This window comes from Oenanthe melanoleuca, chromosome 3 (assembly GCF_029582105.1).
Source record: "Oenanthe melanoleuca isolate GR-GAL-2019-014 chromosome 3, OMel1.0, whole genome shotgun sequence".
Taxonomy (NCBI): domain Eukaryota; kingdom Metazoa; phylum Chordata; class Aves; order Passeriformes; family Muscicapidae; genus Oenanthe; species Oenanthe melanoleuca.
This window is the reverse complement of record NC_079336.1, coordinates 72120725-72142007: the sequence shown is the minus strand read 5'-3', so window position 1 is coordinate 72142007 and position 21283 is coordinate 72120725.

Sequence of the window (21283 nt, the reverse complement as noted above, 5' to 3'; positions counted from 1 at the left end):
AGGATGCATCAGTTTGGGGGGAATCACTACAGCTACTAAGCCATGAATGAAAGAAAACCAACTGAAAAAAATCACTACCCACTGCACAGGGCAATCATGGATATGAGCAGTTGGGTGCCTGTCAGCTGCCCAGCACTGCGCTGCACTTATGCTCAGCTAAGGAAGTAAAAAAAAAAAACCCTAAAAAACCAAAACAAAACAAAAAAACTAATTCCCTATTCAGAAACTTTCACTTCACAAGAACACCATGCTTGTTCTCTCACAAAGCTTTTAAGGCAAGGCACTGACAAGGATTGGACTTCACCAAATTTTTACAGATGCTGTTTTTCTGGAAGGAGGCTGCACTGAAGCATTAGTTTTTTATACCCACTCTGCACTGGCAGCAGCAGAAGGAGCTGAGTAGTTGCCAGCACTAAAGACAAATCCTAGAGATGCACCTGACCCATGAATATCTCACCCCTGGGAAGAAAACAAAGCTGTGAGCAAAACACTGACCTGGCAGCTGGGGTCTTGGAGCAGCCCGATCCCAGCTCTGCCCTAATCTCACCGAGAGAATTTACTCAGCTCACTGGCACCAGTTTTGCACTCTTTCCTCACCTCTGTGGGAATAAAAGCAATCGCTAATTACCTGCGAAAGATAGAGTGAAACAGGAGAGCTGAAAACTACCTTTTAAAAGCAGGATTAAAGTAAAGGGCAGCACAGCTTGAAGACCCGTGTAGCAAATTAGGCACACGTCTTACCTGGACAATTGCTTCTGATTTCTTCAGAGACTAACTTTGCCAATTAAAAATGAACTAACAAAAAGAAACGTTTCTAACTTTTTATCACAGGCAAGAAAACCATCCTGGCGTGAAAACAAAGCACTCTTGTTTCCCAGCATTTCTGGCAGGGGTGGTCCAGGACTTGTCTTGCTGTTGGGATGTTTCTCAAGCCACCAAGTGGAGATCAGTTGGGGTTTTACCACTTGCAGCCAGTTTTCCAGAACACCAAAGAGCAAGGAACCCAGTGGTGTTCAGAGTAGTTTGGGGAAGCTCCTTGCTGAACAGGAGTAAGGAACTCTGAGCATTTAAAGGGACAGCAAAACACACTTAAATGTGGAGAGGAGGCAAAACTGGAGCTGTCCCCATCACATTAGGGCACAAACTGACTACTACTTGTAGCTACCCACTCAGCAGCAGACGGCTTGGAAGCAGATGGATGTGCAGAGTGGAAAATACCTTGTGTACATAAATCAAAACAGGGAATTTGATGGTGATTTCACCCAGTCAAGGCAGTAGTGTAACACATCCAGTTAGCTCATGACCATCATGAAAACCTCAGTATCTTTCTTTCCCAGAAGATTGTAGTGAAAGGAATGATTTCTCCTCTAAACACAACTTCTGACTACTGCCAGCACCATTATTTCCTAGTGGTTCACAGCTATGAAATACATGGCATTCTTCCAAGACGTGCACATCAGATTAAGAGTCTGGTTTTAAAGAGGGAAGGAGAATTTGAGGAAAGGGAAGAAAGAAAGCATATTAAAAACACAAGAGGAGAGAGCAAACATGACATGGAGTTGAGAGAGGAAAGTACAGGTGGGGAAGAAGAAACACGCTCAGAAGAAAATTATGGTAAAGATGAGGGGAGTAAAGTTAGGATTGCAATACCAATAACTGCACTTACCAGAAAAAGAATAAAGAAAATGGAATCATTCCAAGTGAATTAAAAGGCTTTAAAAATCAGCTGATGATGAGGGACCCACCAAGCTACATTCATCAAATATTAGAGACATTTCACCACTAATTGTCAAATTTATTCTACAAATACTATTTGCTGCCATAACTGGTCAAGTACTTTCCAGCAAATATACTGGTAAAAAAATTGAGTAATTTGATAGTTCATCCAGCTGTTATTTATGAAGTTATAACACCCATTCCAAAAGTAAGCTGCCTTGTTAAATTTGTTAACAGGAATGGGTGTTGTGACAAAGAGAGGTTAGCCCTTTGCAGCTGATGTTCATATGGGTCCTATCCATAGCAATAAGAGAAGGAAACTGGCAGCACTACAATTAACTTGTACCAGCAAACAGAACATAACCAGGTTTTTCTTTATAATATGCAGGCATAGGCAATTTTCCTCTTGTGCAGTATGAATAGTCCTTTACCTAGTAAGTGTCAACTTTTGACACCCAGATTACAGCAATTAAACTCTCTTTGGTGCTAAACTCAAATTTGCAGTTACCAGCAGGAAATTTACTTCTAGTCTGTTTAAATACATGGTGCTTTGTCAGATTATCCTTTTCCCTGCTGTTGGAAGGGCATGTGATGAGGTAATTTTCACCTCAGTACATATTCAAATCAATTTTCAGTAACGTTATAGGGCAACATCTTTTCTCCACGTTTTCCATCCCAAAATATATAAGGAATGAAATATGAGTTGCTAATATATTTTGTTCAGGGAACATTATTACTTCTGTAAAATGAACTGTTTTAAAACTGAAGAGATACATTAAAATAAAGTTTGGATACAAAGTAAACTATCAAATATTAGGAAATATCACATTTAATGCTCTACACCTGACCTTACTTTAGACCTCTGCTACACATATGTACAATACAAACTTTATAATGCAATTGCTTAAGAAGTTTCCACACAACTCTTCCCTCAATCAGTGCACAAGCTGAATGTTGCTCTGGGACTAAATTAGCTATTCAATATTTCTTTTCATCCTCTTCATTCAATGTGTAGTCTCACCTTATTTACTGCATAACATCCATTCCCTGCTCTGAATACCTAATTATTAATTTCCTCATGGGCTTTTGTGTGGCACTCATCACTATGGTATCTGATGTTTCAGGAATATAATGAATTTATCTTCAAGGCCTGTGAGACAAGCTAATAATACTTTCCTCACTTTGCAGCCTGTGAAAGGGGAACAAAGACCTTGGGAAATACCTGTGACTAGAGAAAGAAGTGGAGAGCAAAGCTTAGAGCTGCAGGTCCCCAGATTTGCAAAGCAAGACCTCATTCTGACAGACCTGATTTTCTTGCCAGCAGAAGGACTCCAAGACTGCACCTTACCTCAGTCACAGCACCTTACCAGCAGTGCTCAGCACCCACCCAGGGCAGGCATCCAGGGCTGCAGCTTGTTCAGGGAACACACTGCCCAGCTATTAGCTCCTCTAGTCCTTCCCACATCTCCTCATGCCTAACTTAAGAGCATCTGCTTGGCTCCAGCTAACTTATTCTGTTCTGTTAGATTGAAACTACAGCCCAAAAACTGCTAAGAGAAAAACTGGGAGAGCAATTTATCACTAGACAGCAGTAAATCTCTGGGGCTCTCAATTTGTTACACAGGTTGAGTGAAATGTCTGATTCTGGATCCAGATCCTCAGTGCCTCCTGCTTCCCATAATGAAAGTCACTATGCTAATTCTCCACCTGCTGCCTGGCAGAATTAGAAATGGATTCCCATAGCTTCTTTGCAACTGGTACATCCAGAGAAATACAGCTGGGGGCAAGGAGAGAGGAAGTGGGTTTTGGGGAACTGAAACTGTGTGTGAGGAAAGTCTCAATTTACACGTGCAAATGCAGAGTCAAAGTTATCCTCATGGTTATTTTTGTCCTTTTTCTAGCCAGAAAGTTGCTGTTAGAAAAACCAAGCAAAAAACCAAGTGCTACACATTCTTCCAATGATCAACCTAATGTCATAGGTGACTTTTATAATTTTGAAGATTTTCTTTTTTTTCCCCTCAAAATGCTGTTATTAAATCCTATTGAGTGTATCTATTGTATAGAAAAGAATTGATTGTTGACCCTGACTCTGAGAAGTCTGGACTAATTTAAAACTTTGCAGGACATATTCTCAACATAAAATTCTTCTTCCTTCCCTGCTTTAGCAGCATAAAGCAAAACAAAGTTGAGTTTAACTATGCAGGTGAGGTCTTCGAAGTTTCAAACACCTTTTATGTGCCACCAGGTGTGTGTTAATTTTTCAGGGGAAAAAGGGTGAGCAAGTTAGAATGTATGTTGACTCTGGCAACCTCAGCTGCCAACAAGATAACTTTTCATGAGGAGAATTTTTCCAAATGACAATTAACATATTCTTGACTGCCTCAAATGGATCTAAATGACGAGAGCACCCAAGGATTAGTAGAACACCTGTCTTGAATTTTGCAGCAAGCATATACAGATATTCCTGCACACTCAGAGACCATAGATATATTCCATAGAGGCAATGCATTAAAGACAATAAAAATCACTGGGCAAAACAAGCAAAATCCAACACACTGGAAGCCAGGGATTCTTCCTCCAGCAATAGCCTAGCTGATTTCTGCACTCTCAAGTTTACTGTCTCATGCAGGACAGAATGAAATCTCGAGGATTAGTTCCTCTGATAAACAGCTCACCTTTCCATCAGTCTGACACAAAGTGCAATCTCTGCTCTAAAAGGCCAAAATGCTCTGTGATGGAGAGAGGGAGGAGGAGATGCATCACCAAAGTGGTGATGGCTGGTGACAATTTTCTGAGACCCAGAGAAGGTATTACGTCTTCACAGGGTGCTGTAAAACATTTCTTTCAACACCCATACAGAGGCTCCCACTGTATTTTTGTCTCCCCAGGGAAACCCTGCGTGTGCAGAGCCATTTATTTCCCTTATCCAGGCATGCCCATGAGGAGCACTGCTGACACTGCAAGGGGACTCCTTCCCCTGCCTGCCCTAGGAGACACATTTCAGCTGTCCTGTCACAGCATCCAGGTGGGATGGTCACTCCACAGCTCTCTGAATCAGCTCTCAGCACCCCGGGGAGCAGGACCACGTTATGACCAGAATCACATGTGGGCTGCATGAGATGGGCTTTGAAACTGCATCAAAGCACACAGCTGTCAGCACCAAAGATTTCAGCAGATACAGAGTCACCAGATCAGACCTGGAGCATTCCTCCCTCTCTTTCACCCAGAGCATCCTGCAGCCCAGTGCCTGGCCCTAGGGTCTTCAACCCCTTACTTGAAGCTGCAGGGGTTTTTTACAGCAGTTTCAACCATGAAGCCATGGAGACCTATGTCTTTTGTTTTATCTAGAAATATGTTTTCTACCTAAACAATTTGGGTAATTATAGAGCTTTATTTTCCCTCAGTCAAATATTAAATTTCTTTCTCATTTCCCAACTTCATCTCCACCTACAACATTTTACTTTTTCCAGGTCAGCTCTCACATAGCTCAAACAATTTCTATTCTACTTGTTTAGGAAAATCAGCAAATGGCATTCAGCCAGCTTGTTCGTGCTAATTTACAGCTTGCTGTGGTCATTCATTGTCAGCTGAACCATGTGTTCAAGATAAACACAAGGTCAATGCTCTCTTAAAGCTCAGAGTCACTAAAAAATTCCACTGGATCTGCTAGACTCTTCTTTCAGAACAAGTACTCAGCAGAAGAGCTCCACCAGCAGCTCTCTGTCCTTCTCTATTCCAATGTCCAGGCAGGAAAACAGTCCTCTAGGTCCAGGAGATTTTTGTTTCTAATTATTATTGCAACAAAAAAACCCCTCATCCACATGACAAAAATTTCTTTCAAATATCCCCTCCTGTTGCTGAACATGCAGCTAGTCACTCACCCACCCAATCCCCACTATTGATGAGGAGCACCACATCCAAACTTCTCTACTGTTCCATGAAAAAGGTGATAGAAGCTCCTGTGTCCCTTCTTGCCACCCTTCTTCTCCCCATCAAAAGCAAGATGACAAGTAGGTAACCTCCTTTCAACTTTCCCACTGCCCCACACACAGACAAAAAATAATTTTACTTTTTAACATGTTTTTGTATGGAGTAGCAAAATAATATCAGTTATGGATGACCCAAACACATCAACCATCAGGTTTCATTATTCTGAAATGCCATATCAGCTTGTTAGTTGGCATTTTACATTGCTTTTCCTCACAAAACAGAAAAAAAAAATGCTAGCAGTTGCCCATGCAGACATGCTGGAATTTTTTTCTTTCAGCAAACAGACAACTATTTCTCTCCTTGGAAAGTTTCTAATTAAAAGTTAGGTTTCTCTCTTTGCCTTTCGAAAATACCATAAATTATAAATAACTAACTAGTCATTCATTGTGTCTAATGCACAAATCCAAATATACTTTCTCCAGCTTTTTCAACTTTGCTGTCAGAGGGACTTTTTATATTTGGGTTGGGAGAAGACAGACTGCTCAAGAAATCTGATGAAACCCCAAGACAGAAAATGCCACAGAAAGTACATTCTGAAGGCAGCTGCAATGCAATCAAAGTCACCACACAGTGTGGGCTCCCTCAAATGATGTTCCCAGTGACATGGTGGAGGTTTTGTGAGCACAAGGTAACACAGTGCTCATGCTAGCTCTGTCCTGGGCCTCTGTCAGTCATTCCAGACTTGAATTGAATGTAATGTCTATAATATGGTGTTCACAGTGTTCCAGAGAAGGCAAAGCTGAAACAGCCAGTGCATTTTACTGAGTAGAGCATTAGGCTCTCCTTGAACTATGCTGGGGATTTGAAAGTGCTGGCTAACTACACTTTGGTCATTAAGAATTTGCTTTTGTACCATACTAAGGTATGGTCAAAAGGAATCACCAAGGAATTAAAGGCTTCATCCTCTTATTTTAAAAAGAAGAAAAAAAAAAAAAAAAAAAAAAGTAGAAAAAGCACGATACTCTCTGGTTTGGATCCTGAAACTACTGTTACATGAAAAATCTTACCACCACATGCTGAAATGAAGTAGCCCTCTCCCAGATCTACACCATCATTGTGTCAGCAAGACTCAGTAGGTATTAATGAGTGAGCTACGGACTTTTACTCTGGATTCAAACCAAGAAGCAGCAGTGGATGTAAATATGCGACAGAAATGACCAGTTCACTGAGGAAAAGCATTCCTAACTGCAGATGGCTCATCTTACACCTCCTCACTGTGTGACACTGAACTGGCAATCCCATGAGAACATTCTTGGTCAGGGCATTTCAGCATCTCTGTGTCTGGCAGGGATAAGGATAATGAGCAGCACAGGCAGAGGAGCCTTGGGAGTCACATCCCCTCTGGTGCTTCAGCCTCAGGACTCCTCTCATCCATCCATTCTCCCACAGTCTGCTTTCAAACATTTCTCCTGACCCTGTGCAGAAGGGATGCTCCACACTGCTATCTCTTCTAGATTCACATTTGAAGTATGCACCTCACCCATATCCTCCATTACAACTCAATGGTAAGAAGTGGGGTTGCACTCTCCTCTCTGATTGCAACACCCCAAAGTTCCTTGCCCACACGCTGTCCTTCAGTGCTCTTCATATCCAGACTTGTTAATATTTGTCTTTGCACCATTACAGGGCATCCACAAACTCCTTTTAACCGAAGTAAGGATGAGAAACCCACCATCTGGAGTGGAGATTCCTTTTCCCTCTGTTTTGCATCCCTCATTCCTTTCTTTCTTTCTGCCTGCCCAGGTTTCTCCCCACCCACAGCCTCCAAACCAGGCCTCCCCCTTTACCCCTCTTGCTCTGTGATGAATTTGCTCCAAAATTTCTAACGTGTGGTAAAGTAGCGACTTTGCTGAGCTGGGGCAGGCTTGAACCCAACACATCTTGTATGGTGCTAAAAATTATTTGTAGTGTAGTTACAACAACTAGAGTAGTTGCACATTGTCAGCTCTCAGATCCCCAGCAAGAAGGGATGTAAAGCCTTGATTTGGCAAGCATCACTTCTTTCACTTAGCAGATGGCAAAATTTCAGCTACAACTTGCCTGAATTTGAGTGATTTTTAAAGAAACAGAAAAAAAAAAAAAAAAAAAGACAAAACAGATTTCTTTTTTTGATTCACATGTTTTTTACCTTCCCTTCTTATAAGCACCCATTTGTCTCTAGGTAAGATGTAGCTTCTGTCATAGCAGCAGACATACTACTACCAAAAAAACCTGAGAGAGTTGCAGTTCCCACTGTATGTACCGCTGCCAAATCAGCACCCAGAGACCAGATGCTCCCTGCTTTCAGACCATCTCCTCACCTTGCTTTTGGTTAAAGTCAGTTTACTAGTTTAAATTGCTGAAGGTAACAGATTATCTGCAATAGAGGGTGGCAAAGCCCTCTTGCACCATCCCCAGTAGGTGATCCTGAAAGGTAAAAGCCTTGATTAAACACTGCCAGCTACCTTTTTGGCACTGTCCTTTTTCTAAACTGATTTTTTCCTATTGTTTTTAACAGAAGTAACAGCCCCCTAGCACCATACACCAACCTTTGAGCTGACTTGATCTTGAATTCACCCTAAAGGTTTTTGCTTCTGCACTGTCTGCCCTGCTCCTGCCCATCCCCAACTTCTCTCCTTCATAACAAGGATTTTTAGGGGGGCAGCAATACAATTGTTCTGACAATGCATCAGTTCCCAACTATGGGAAGCTGGAACAACCTCTGATTCTTCTGTCTAAAAGCTGCTGCTTGTACACTTCACTCTTCTATTCAGCTCATTGACTTACCTTTCTTATCTCCAATCTATAATTAGAAGAGATTAAGGAAGCTGACTTATTGCAAAAGGAAATAAACAAAAGGGATCAGAGGTGAGTTGAAAGGTGTGTGGGGGGGGAAGTTTAAAATCAGTACAGTCTCCCTCTTGAGAAGGTCATCCCAAGGAAGGGCAAGAGCAAAATCAATGAATTTTGGCTCAGCAGTGATAGGAGTCAATCCATCAGGCAAACTGATGGCAGCCAGTCAGGCTCTCACAGACACCACCTGTCGCTGCCAGCAAAATGTCAAATTTATGAATTCATTTCCATAGCAAGATAGCACTCCCCCAGGGCAGCACTGAACAGTTTCACAGCTTCTAGAGCAACCTACCGAGCAGGGAGAGAGGAGGCAGCTCTTCTTCTCCACTAACTGAGGCAAGCTGTATTTTAAAGGAACGGATGCATGAACCAAATCCAGAGTCATGCTATTTTTAGCATTTGATTTCTTTAATCAAGGTGCACCTAAGGCATATCCCAATTTCCCATTTTTGTGTCATTAACAAAAGCAAAATGTTACATCTCTGTCTCCCACCCCAGAGCTTAACTTCCCTAGCTGCATCAAATGCCTCAGAGATGAAGGTGACAGCATTGACTCCAACTAGCTATACCCAAGTGAAAATTTATCCCAGATTCACCATAACTGTAGCTCCTTGCTCAGAAGAGTCTTTTCGTGGTGGGGCAGATTCCCTTCAGTTAGTTCAGAGAGCACACTTGCAGTGATTGTCATTCATCACTGGAAACAGCAGTGATAGAAACTTCCATGAAGTTCTCTGCTCACCCACACAGAGACAAGCACTTATCTTGCCAGCACAACAAGTGGAAGAACCCTGCTTTGTTTTCTTCCTTTCTATATTTCATCTATCTTCATAGTATTATCTGGGTGATATTCACTGTAAGAGTGTCACCAGGATGTCTAGAAGTGACAAACTTTTAGCATAGAAATGCTTTCAGGGGCCTTATTTTAAATGTTTTAAATTGGAGTGCGACAGACTGAACTGAGTTACAGGAGAGCAGAAACTCCAGTAGCAACCTGAACTTTAATTTTGTCCAGTTAGTCATACATTAGATCATTAAAACAGTTTTTAAGTTTAGAAAGATGGCAAGCTGGGGAAGGAGGGCATAATCCTTGACTAAAGACTTAGGGGACACAATTTTAAATTAATGCCAAAGTTTTGATTTAATAGAGCACTTGGCCCAAATTCTCCAAAGTTTTCACGATTCTATACTTTTTTAAAGATATAATTCCACCATTTAGTTTCTTCCAACATACTCAGAAATCATAATTTACCAGCTGTCTAACACCCCAGGTTGTCTGGTTCCAGCAGCCCCCAAATTCATAGGCATGAGTTAGTGAAAAAATGACAAAGAGCTGGCACAGAGATGCCAGCCAGCTCTCAAGTGAAGGAGGTTATTGCCAGTGGAGGAGGATTTAAGTGAAGATACTTAGCACTAAATTTTTTAAAACAGGCACACACATTCTTCCTGTGTAGGATGTCCAAAAACAGACATGAACTGATAGCAGGGTAACACCCTACATGGTTCCTTTTAGCTTTGCCAGAACTGATTCTATGGTGCTGTACCCTGCTGGCAGTAGATGTGAGCATCAGGCTGACTGGAGTTTTAGAGCCAGAGTTCTTCAAGCAGGACTGGCAGACTGGGGAGGGGAGCTCACCTGTGTGAGAGCTCTGGGATCACACAGAAATCAAAAACACCTGGTTGAATGGTGTGCTCACACCCACTGGTGCAACCACTCTGAAACACAGGATCACATAGTGAGGACACATGAGCAGAGGTTCATCACAAAACCTAATGCTGAGCCTTCAGATTATTAATGTTTCACATATGCTGGAGTCATACAACTATAACAAAATTCTAATTTCATGGCAAGCTCTATGTTACCTCACCTGACATTCTAATTTCAGAAATTTGTGCAAAAACATAAAAGGAACTCACTGTTTTGCAAGAATATTAATGCTTTGATTAAAGGTCTCTGATGACAAATATTGCTAACTATCTTCACACAAGGAGACATGAAAACAAATCATCACACTGTCTATAGTGTGGAGACGGTGTTTAACAAGGTTCTTCATCTTTAAACTGATATTGTTAGTCTATTTATAATATATGCCTTTCAGGTTTTTTTTGTGGTTTGGGGCTCTTTTTAATCTTCTTTAAAATTAATATATATTAATTTTGAATTCCAACTCACTTTATGCATTAACCTGGTTGAAGGAATAATTGTAAGGTACTTTGTCTTAATTATGGCACCATGATACAGAGCAGTTAAATATCCATATAATTTTATATTGTTGCCCTGAAGGCCCTTCCTTGAAGTCAACCTTTTCTTTTCTTTTCTTATTTTTAAGCAAGACATAATTTGTAAGTGTTAAGAAAGTAGAGAAAATTACTTCACCCTAGTTCCTTTGTATTTTTTCTCCTACTTTTATTCTCACTTTTGAAGATTAATATAAATGAGTATAGAAAAGTGTCTCTCTAGTTAATTATGCTTTAGGGAACTTTATTCTCTCCTCCCTCCCCCAAATTCTATTTTAAGGCCCAGTCTCATTCTCTTGTTCATTAAGAAACATTAGGAAACAGCCAACTGTATCATATAGCAGCTGATTCTTCCTTTCATGCATGTCCCCAGCTCACCCTCTTTGCATTGTATAACTCAAAGACAATTCAACTTGAAATAGGTTCCTTTGAAAACAAAACTGATGAGCACCTTTTTTTTGTTTTGCTATTCCTTGATTGCCGTGTAAAATTACCTTGATACCCACTATCTTTACCTTCTTGCATAGGAAAAGCAAAAGCAGCCCACATCTCCAGTGTCAGTTTTCCTTGTAAGGCTTCAATTTTCAAATGGACCCTTATGATCACAAAATTTTATACACTGATTCAGGAGGGAGTCCATAATCAGAACATATCATCAGTCCCAAGAATTTAACAGAACAGAATTCATATCCCTTTCTTCTTCTAGCACCTTCAAAATCCTTGTGTGGTTGCACTTTTCCATCTTTGACAATAACACAGGCTTGTATTGGAAAAGGCCCTTATCTTGGCAGAAAGTGCTCCTGTCACTCTGTGCAAGAGTTCACAAAGTCAAAAGCAAAAAAGACACAAATATGTGATTCTGTTACATCATAGAAGGTCTGACGGCTTTCTCTCACACCATCACTGAAGAGTAGAGATGAAGACAAGGGGGCAGCTGCTTCTGGGCATTGCTTCCTCATGTTGAAACACTTTGGGCCAGAAATCTCATCAGCCAACAGCATCAAGGCAGTGGTAAATACACAAATTTTCCAACAGCACACAGGCACAAAATAGTGCCTTTATGACAGAACCAATGGATCAGTGTGGTGTGACATAGGAGCAGAAAGAGACAGTGAGAACACCTTTAGTCTGTAGAGTAGCCAGAGGCAGTAAATTAAAACAGCAGAATAGTTTGAGTTGGAAGAAACCTTCAAGTTCATGTAGTTCCAACACCCTTGGCATTGGCAGGACAGCTTCTACTACATCAGATTGCTCAAAGCTGCATCCAGCCTGGTCTTGAACACTTGGCATATAGATCTGCTCTGGGCAACCTGATCCAGCCCCTCACCACCCTTGCAGTAAAGAATTTCTTCCTAAAATCTAACTGAACTCAGTTTAAAGCTATTTCCCTTTGTCTACCACTACACATGCTTGTGAGAAGTCCCTCTCCAGCCTTCCTGTAGGCCCCTTCAGATGCTGGAAAGCTGCTACAAGGTTTTCCCAGAGCCTACTCTTCTCCAGACTGAACCACCTCATCACTCTTAAGCTGTCTTCTTCATAGAAAAGGATCTCCAGCTCTCCTCCAACAGCAGGTCTTCTTCTTGACTCCCTGCAGCTGGTCAACACCTTTCTTATACTGGTAGCCCCAGAATATCATCCACTACCCCAGGTTGGGTTTATGAAAGCAGAGTAGAGGGGGAAAATCATCTCCCTCAACCTGCTGGCCACGCCTCCTTTTCTGTAAAAAGAAAAAGCCAATCTCTGTTCTGTTTGTTGGTATAGACAACATAGATGTTTCACCCAACTAAGTTTTAAATAAAGTAATGTGCTTTTCAAAGGTTTGTGGATTTCACTATATTTTTTTTCTCATTTGCAAAATGCGTTCATGTGTTCAAGGTTTAGAGAGTTTTTTTTTACTTTTCTCCTCTGTATTTTACCTCTAAAAATAAAGAGTCAGATACATAAGAATTTAAAATCTAACATTTTCCCTGAATAAAGGAAAATATTTTTTGATCATGCTGGTTTGTGGCTTTTCTTAAACCTTACTATTTACCCAAGAGTACAAGAAAAAGAAAAGGAAGCAAAACCAGAACAACAAACGCTAAATCACCACAGGAGGGTTTTTGTTTTTTTGGTTTTGGGGTTTTTTTTGGGTTTTTTTTTTTTTTTTTTTTTTTTTTTTTTTGAGGGGTAAACACATAATTCTTTGTGACTAAGTATAAAAATATTGCTTAGGCCATTGGCCAGGTGTGTCAGGAACAAAGATTTGCTCAGGGTAACAGCTAATGCTGTTAATACAGCAATAAAGAGTGGTTGTTTTCTTCAAGGATTGTGCCAGGAGAACAAAGCTATGTCCAGAGTCACAAGCACATCCTGTATATTTTCTCCACTACAGACTTTTAACCTCCAACCTCTCTGTGCTCTTTTCACATTCATTTAAAATTATTGTGCAAAACCAAAGAAATCCCACACACATAGGTTTTCACTCTTTGCTTTACAGTTTTCAGCCAGTTTATAATAACATGGCATTTCTCTGTGATGCTGGATGACATGGAAGACAGAAGGGCAATTTACTAAAACAAATAGTCCAGCAGTTGATCTGCAGCAGCTGTTAAACTCCTAAGCCAGGAGGAATCTCTGAGTTATCAGCCCATTGAACACTGCAGATGCAAGTCACTGCTCCCATCTACAATGCAGACCTGTCAAGGGGAGACACAAGTCTTGCTAAGTCAAAGCTCCTGGTGACCTACTTTTGGGATCCAAAATAGAAAACTGAGCTCTTAAAACTGGAAGAAAAAATGCTGATGAACACTTAGGGAGCCCCAAGTCCTTATGGGCATGAAGAGAAGTGTTGGCATCTACCTATCTATGGCATCTACCATACTGAGAACACTGGGCATTAGTCTCATCTGGTAAGTCAAACCCTACTAATCCTGGGCCCAGCTGTGTCTCTAATCACAAGCAGAGCACCCTGATAGCTTTTAGTGGTCCTTCTCAAGATACTGACTCCATTGTTTAAACTAGAAAGGTTTTGCGTGGTTGTTTTTGGGTTTTTTTTAATCAGTACAGCTAGATACCTAATTCTTAACAAATTGCACCCACTTATCTAGGACTTTAATTTTAAAAGTAAAATTCTTCAGATGTTTTTCTGTGCACCTATAGTAAAACCCAGCTTTCTCAGGAGGTAGTTTAGCACCTTTTTCTTTAATGTGTTATTAAGACCATTAACATTCCAAGTTATTTTAAAGTACTATTAGTCTATATTATGTGGTAGAATTAAGGAGAGTTCTATTAAACACAAGGTTTGCTTATTTCTTTCAATTCTCTGAGGTGAGCTCAAATACCAAGAAATAGAAGGCATCTGTATCAGACTGCTTCAGTGAAGCAAGAAAAGGGGGAGGAGGGAAGCAGCTTTAAAACTTTCTATTCTTCTGTGTATTTCTCCAACTTAGTCAACTCTGCAGAGGGAATACCTTCTTATTTTTCTTCCCACCAGTGACAGCTACAATGAGTCATAGTACATGCCTACTCCAAGCAAGTACTTTTGTCTCTTGCCTACCACCATTTTCAGAGATTTATTCGATGCTACCTCAGCCTACCTATTGCCTGCATAGAGAAGCAGAGGCTGGATCCCATGGCCAATAATTTTAATACTGAGCAGAAATAAAGATATTCAAAGGCTTGGACACACAGAACTCTGCTGTTATATTCTATCAACTAGCCATTCTCATGCCATCAAAAATCTCCAAGAAGCAAATAAGTAAATGATTGTTTATCTGTCAGGGTCCAGAGAAAAAAGTGCATATTACACTAAGAGACAAACTTGGAGAATTAAAAAAAAGTACATTGCAATTTCTTGTATGTTGAAGAGGTACTCTCACTCTTCTGGTGATTTTTGAGTAGCTTTTAGCCACTAAAATATTAGGATGTTGTCCATGTGAGTTACACAGGGACAATTTTTGCAAAAGAAAAAGCCCAGGTACCTTCAGATATCAAGGCATTTATAAAAAAAATACCTAATCTTAATTACATGGATTACTCCATGGAAACTTTCCTTACTCCTTGTTTACAGTAGAGATTATCCAGCCAAAGTGTAATTCCATCTAAATGACTATCACTGATTGTGAAACTCATGGAAGCTAACCACTCTCTAGCAGTTTAAATCTATCTCTCTTTTGAGGTATCTATCATTGTTCAACTAAAGAATTATATCCCATTGCAAGATTAAAAGTACAGCAAGACAACATTAAATGTTTACAGCTCAGCTCTGAACCTCTCACCTGGGTTACAAAGACATGATTGTTTCATTGCAGTGAAAATCAAGATCGGTATCCAAGTTCTTCCTCTGATGACTGAAAATTGCAATTCAATTAAAAACAAAGAGCTGGTCATTCTTACTCTTCAGATATTCTCCTAGATGTGTGTCTTTCACACATCCTAGTTTCAAAGGGAAGCATATATTTCTCCATGTATCAGACATGAGAATTGTTTTCACTTGCACTCTTTCTTTCTTTTTCAAGTAAATCCTGTATTTACAGCTTATCCTCTTGAAAGAGGTAGTGAGAAGCACAGCTAAGCATAGCAAGGAGTTTAACCAGGAAACTGAAGAAGATCAATCTCTGTATGGATATAGCCTCCATATATTTATAAACCATCCACCTAAAAGGAGCAAGTTTATACATCACACATGGGGAGCCCATTACTGTCACAGAATGTACATGGGGGAATTCTCATGCTGGAAAAAAGAACATCTTTGCTTCCCACAACTTATCATCAAGAGCTTAGCATAGTGTTGAAATGAGTTCTCTTGGGTCCTGTTGTACCACAGAGCTAAAATACATTAAGTTAAGATTTTTGGTTTGCTATATTTGGTCTTCTAGATCAATACTACTATCTACTGGAAATATTTGGAATTATTTACAATGAGATCACTTTGCTGCTTTGTTATGTGTGCTTTGAATCTCATGTTATCTTCTTTAAATCTGTTCCAGAATTTAATTTAGCAAATAGCATCAAGGGTGGAGAAGCTTCAAAAGCCAGCATTAGACATAAAGTTGCATAAATTGATCTGGAAACAGAGGATGCCATTCATTCAAAACAACAGTAACTCAAAGGAGTATATGGGATGGAGAATGTCTCAGTGCAGCTACTCTCTGGAAAGGGATCTGAGGATTACAGCATGTCATGAGTACAAAATTCATTCTATTCCTGAAAAAAGAATGCCTTCAGCTGGACTTGAAAACAGAAGCAGAGCCTGAAAATCAGAAAAGTATCCTTTTGCATGTTACTAAGAAAGCACCTTCTGTGTTTGGATACCACCTTTCAAGAAGGTGAAGACAGTTTGTAAATACTCAGCCAGCTGCAAGACCTGCCCACCAAAGAAAGTCTACAGGACTTGGTGCTGCCCACTACGAGGAACGTATGGGTGAAAGGTGACATCTTCCAGGCAGATCACATGTTGTTTCAAAGAACAAAAAATAAATTATTTTCCAATGTCTGTTGCCAATAAACAGCAATAGTTATGCTCAACATGAATCTCTCTTGCTGTCAAATTCAGGACAATCTTTCCAGCATTAGGGAGAGAAAAACACTGGAAAGGTTGCCTGGGTTCATTGGCAGAACCACCACTGGAGGGGGTTTTGACAACAGGCCTGACAAACAAACATCATTAGAGGAGATTGAGGCATAGCTGATCTGCCTCAGGGATAGAAACATGGACTAGGAAATTTTTCAAGGTCTTTTTAAGGTTGCCACCTTCTAAACACAAAACACATGGACATATAATGATATAAACAGCTGTAATGCAGCAATTAATTTGCTAAGGCTGGTACCACATCAACACCATCCATAGTTTGCAGCAAGCTGTTCAAAACCCAGGCAAGACTCCTGCCACTGGTCCCAGTTCCCTTGGGCTAGCTCACATCCTACCATGGCTGTTGGAGGTTCAGGGCAGACAGATGTTAAAAATTATTTGCACTGGGAGTCACCTAGGTCTGCATTTTCTTATCTTGGAGAGTCTTGTATGTAAGATAATAAGATCATTAATAGCCAAAAGATAGTGAGGTCATTAATAGTCATAAGATAATAAACCCCTCCAGGAATGCTATATGTATAAATCAGATATAGGACACATGCCATTACAAGCACCACACAGAACTAAGCCAGACTGTTCTGTTTTTCTAAAGGAATCTTACAAACCTGAGAAATGCTAAGGAACAAGCACTCTGGGAGCTCAACAAATGAACAGGATAAAGCTTTCAAACTGTAAGGAGCACTGACAGATTTCTTTGCTATTGATGCAGATCCCTGGTGTACAGTCTGCAGCCACTTTGAAAAGAAGTAACGATTATTAATTGATCATGGAGTGCCAGGATTTTACAAGGTGTTTCTTGTTTTTCATTTAGCAGCATATGTGAGTTTGGAAGCCATCTGCAGCAAAGAGTTATTTAGGACAGCAGAGGACATGAGTGTTTCAGAAACAACATTCACATCCTCAAGAGAGAAAGCCTATCTGGGCTGTTTGTTTTGTTTCAGGAGAGGGCTGTACACTACTACTTTGGGGAAAATTATGGAATCAGCATATTTTCTGAATCATGGGATCTCCCCCTCTTAGGTCTGTATGGTTTTCTGTTTCATGTGGGATGTGGTACTCAATGCAACAGAAGTGGTTGACTCTATCCAAGCTACTGAACACAAAAGGGCAACATTAGGATCTGTGGCTATTAGCCAGTGGTTCCTGCAAACTAAACACACTACAGTGTTCAGCAAACTAAAAGAATGGTACAGCCAGTCCCACCAGCTCTATCTCTGACTCCTTGGCATGAAAGTGACACCTTGATGACAGAAGAGAGAACATGCTTTTCCAGGTACTCCACAGAGGGTGAAACAGAACACAAGTTCAGCACATGAACAAACCTCTTAACAATTTACAAAATATCTCTGCTGAAGATCTCAGAGTCGAGATTCAGTATGTCCAATGGAGCAATGTGTTGAGTCAGATGGTTAAAGAACAGCAACAGCAAAAGCAAGTGAACAAAACAGCCATCTGGTGCTACCCAACTTCTATTTTCATTCAGGAGCAACAAGTCCAGTCCACATCACAACCATCTTTTGTCTTAGACACAAGAGAGAGAAAATACAAGCTAAGGAGCCAGGACTGTGTCCTGGTGGCTCTGCAAGAAAAAGGGGTAAGACTTCTCCTTTCATTATAAAAAACTCAGGATTTTTAACGCAAAAAAGCTATAAAATGTTCATACTTTCAAAAAAAACAAAACAAAACAAAACAAACAAACCAATAAAGTCAACAAAAGGCAGAAAAAAGTTAAAGCTGGAATTTTGTGCCTGGAAAAATAGGTGTCTGACTCTTTCCTAAACTACACATTAGCTTGAGTCAGTTTGTAAGTGTAAGCTTTCATCTGGATTGAAATTTATGGCTAGCTCAAAGCCTTCTTACTTAACACTAATGTTCAAAGGTGATAGTTTGCACAGATTCATCCCTGATACTGCTGGTTGTTCATGGCATTTATCTGATGGTCCACATTTAGTCTTTATCACTCTTTTTATTGAAGAAATCAATTCTCATTAATATTTTTGATGGTTTTTAGTGGATGTTAATGGAGTGCAGGAAGGTCCTTCAGGGACTGTATTCTTTTGTCACATTGAAAGTGACACTAAGTGACATGATAAACAGTAGCATGTTAGGAGTCTCCAGGTTTTAGCTGGGAACATCATAATGGGACAAAAATGTTCCTTCTCTGTGTACAATATAGAAAATAACCAAAGAAATCTAACAAAATGTATCATTAATATGCACAAAAACCAAAAACTTCATGAAACATGTAGTAAAAGTCACTTGAATCCCAATGAAATCTCCCCATGAAAATGTTAATATAGGTATTGCCTATTCTGAAACACATTAAAAAAAACACTTAGAGATAAAGAATTGAGGTTGGATATACAGTTTGCAGCTTCTAACCTGTATATAACAGGTAATCCAGTAAAGAGACAGTCAAGCCAATTTATTATCTTTTTCCAATTATCAGTAACTTTAGGAAGAAATTACTCTTTTTTTTTCTTTTTTTAATTTTTTTTTTTTTACAAGAGCTACTTTTCAAAACAACTCTTTTACACAAAGTCAGCAAATTAGTTTTTATGAAAGCTATTCTGATCCATCCCCCAATGCTAAATAATACTCACACACTATATTTTCAGACAATGTTAATTTTGTCCTTGTTTTATTCTATAATGAAAAAGTAATTTTATGTCCTTCCTTATTTGATACTTTATGTAAAAGATAATATAAAGCATTTAATGTATAAGCTTAATACTTTTAAAATATTGTTTATTAACTGTAGAGGTAAGGGAGTACTCACTGAGACAGCATTATTTATGCCATAATTTTCTCATTTTTCAGAATGTCAGTAGTGATGAATAACAGATTTAAGAGGAAAATAGAATAACTGAGTCAATGTTGCAACACCATTGGGTAAGAGCTGCCTATTTTTCTCGTTTGTTTTAGCTGTACTGTGTCTGAATAAAAACATCTTTTCTCAGCCACTAATAAGATATTTTTGAGAATTAACAGCAATATATTTCATTAATTCAGTGTTCCAGCTACTGAAACAAGAGTTACCAAAATAAAGATCTATATAGAAGTCTATATAGAAAGCAAGAGAGTTTGACAGAGGTCATGTAGGGAATCAGTCCTAGAGCCCCAGCTTACCAGAATCCTAAAAGCCAATGCAGAAAAGGCACACATTTTTTGCTTCACCCAGGAACTACTGCAACCTGCAAAGCTCAAATAACTTCCTACCAGACCAGATCCCACCCCTCCAGAATGACATTCATTGCCTGAAAGGAAGCAGTGAGCAAGAGAGTTGGAATAATATGGAATTTTACCCAAACAAGACATAATATAAACTGATTGAAAAAAAAATCCTAAGTGGCATGCAAGTAGGAAAAATATGGAATTATAAAAGCATTTGCTTCAATTTCAGTTCATTCACAATAAAGATCTGCTGGTGATAGTGATGATATTAACTGCATGGAACAACTCTTGGGAGCATAGCTTAATGTTAGAAAAGGCACAAAGCTGATAAAGATCATACATCATGCAGACATTGCTGTTATCACCAAAGTACCACAGATGACTGGTGCTGGGATGAAGCCATTCTTCATAACTAGTATAACAATACAGTTGAAATTCTTCCCACCCAAGATAGGAACTGGAGACAATTTCAGCTGGTAAAAGGACTTTTGATCACCTAACTCTTCTCAAATTAGAAGTTTCTTTCCTTTGTCTTGCTTCCTAAGCAACCCAGTTCTGAAATAATGTTTTTTTAATATTAGTTTTGATCTATATTCAGATGTGGTGAACCAGAAACATTACACAGTAATGGAGAAAAACATTAATTTAGTTGCACCAAATACCATTTTCTTATGTTCATTTTGAAATGTTTGAAATGCACTAGGTATAGAGTTTACAGGAAATATGACAAAAACATAATTGAGCCAATTCTCAGGGAATTCTGGCAGTGCACCAGAAGTACTCCACAATTAAATTTTGTGAGGTTATGATAATGTATATGGTGGTGTCATTTACCACAATTCTAAATTGGGAAAAAAAAAAAAAAAAGAAAATTAAAAAAGGAATGGCGGTTTACATTTATATAAAAAATACAGAGCAGACTGCAGCAGCCAAAGTCCTCACTGTTTCACTGTCATGTTAAAGACCTATGATTTGTGGAGGCAAACTGGGGGTGCACAGGAGGGCCAGGGGAACACAAAAAAAACCCAACAAAACTCGACAAACAAAACAAGACAACACAATGTTAACATATCTGGGCAAAATTTTCTGAAGGAATCAAATAATATCCCACCAAACTGCAGGCCAGTTGAGAAGCTGGATCCTCCTGAGCACAGTTTTCCTTTCTACCCAGCCTGGCTCCTGCCTATCCAGCAAGCAGGGCACGGGCTGCCATATCCACCACGATGGACACATCAGCTGCTTGTCACAACAATTTAGCTCCTCCTTTTACTTTGAAATCTGCAATCTTGTCTCTCTCAATGCAATGAACAGCAAATGAGACTGTTGGGCTATTCTCCACACAATTGGCAGCAAGTAATAATTTAGTCTAATACAATGCCTAATACAAAAAGCTGGAGAGAACACATTTTGGGGGTGGGGAGGGGGAAAGTGAAATATTTAGGGAAGAATAACTGAAAAACTACTAGAAACGTGTCATTTGAGGGGCTGCTGTATCAGAACTATGGCCTTCCTCTAACACAAAAACCTAACCTTGTTTCCTGGAGAACAGATCAGAGACAGCTGAGGGAAAAGATCACAGAGGTATACTTCAGTAATTATGCTTCCTCTTATCAAAGGTTTAAAAGACCAGAGTAGTCATTTTATAGTTGAAATGCAGTTGCTGCAGTATGGACAGCATATTAAGAGAACTACACAGTTTGCTCTGTGTAATTATGCAAATGGATATAGCACCAATTATAGATTTTCTTTTATTCCTTGAAGTCC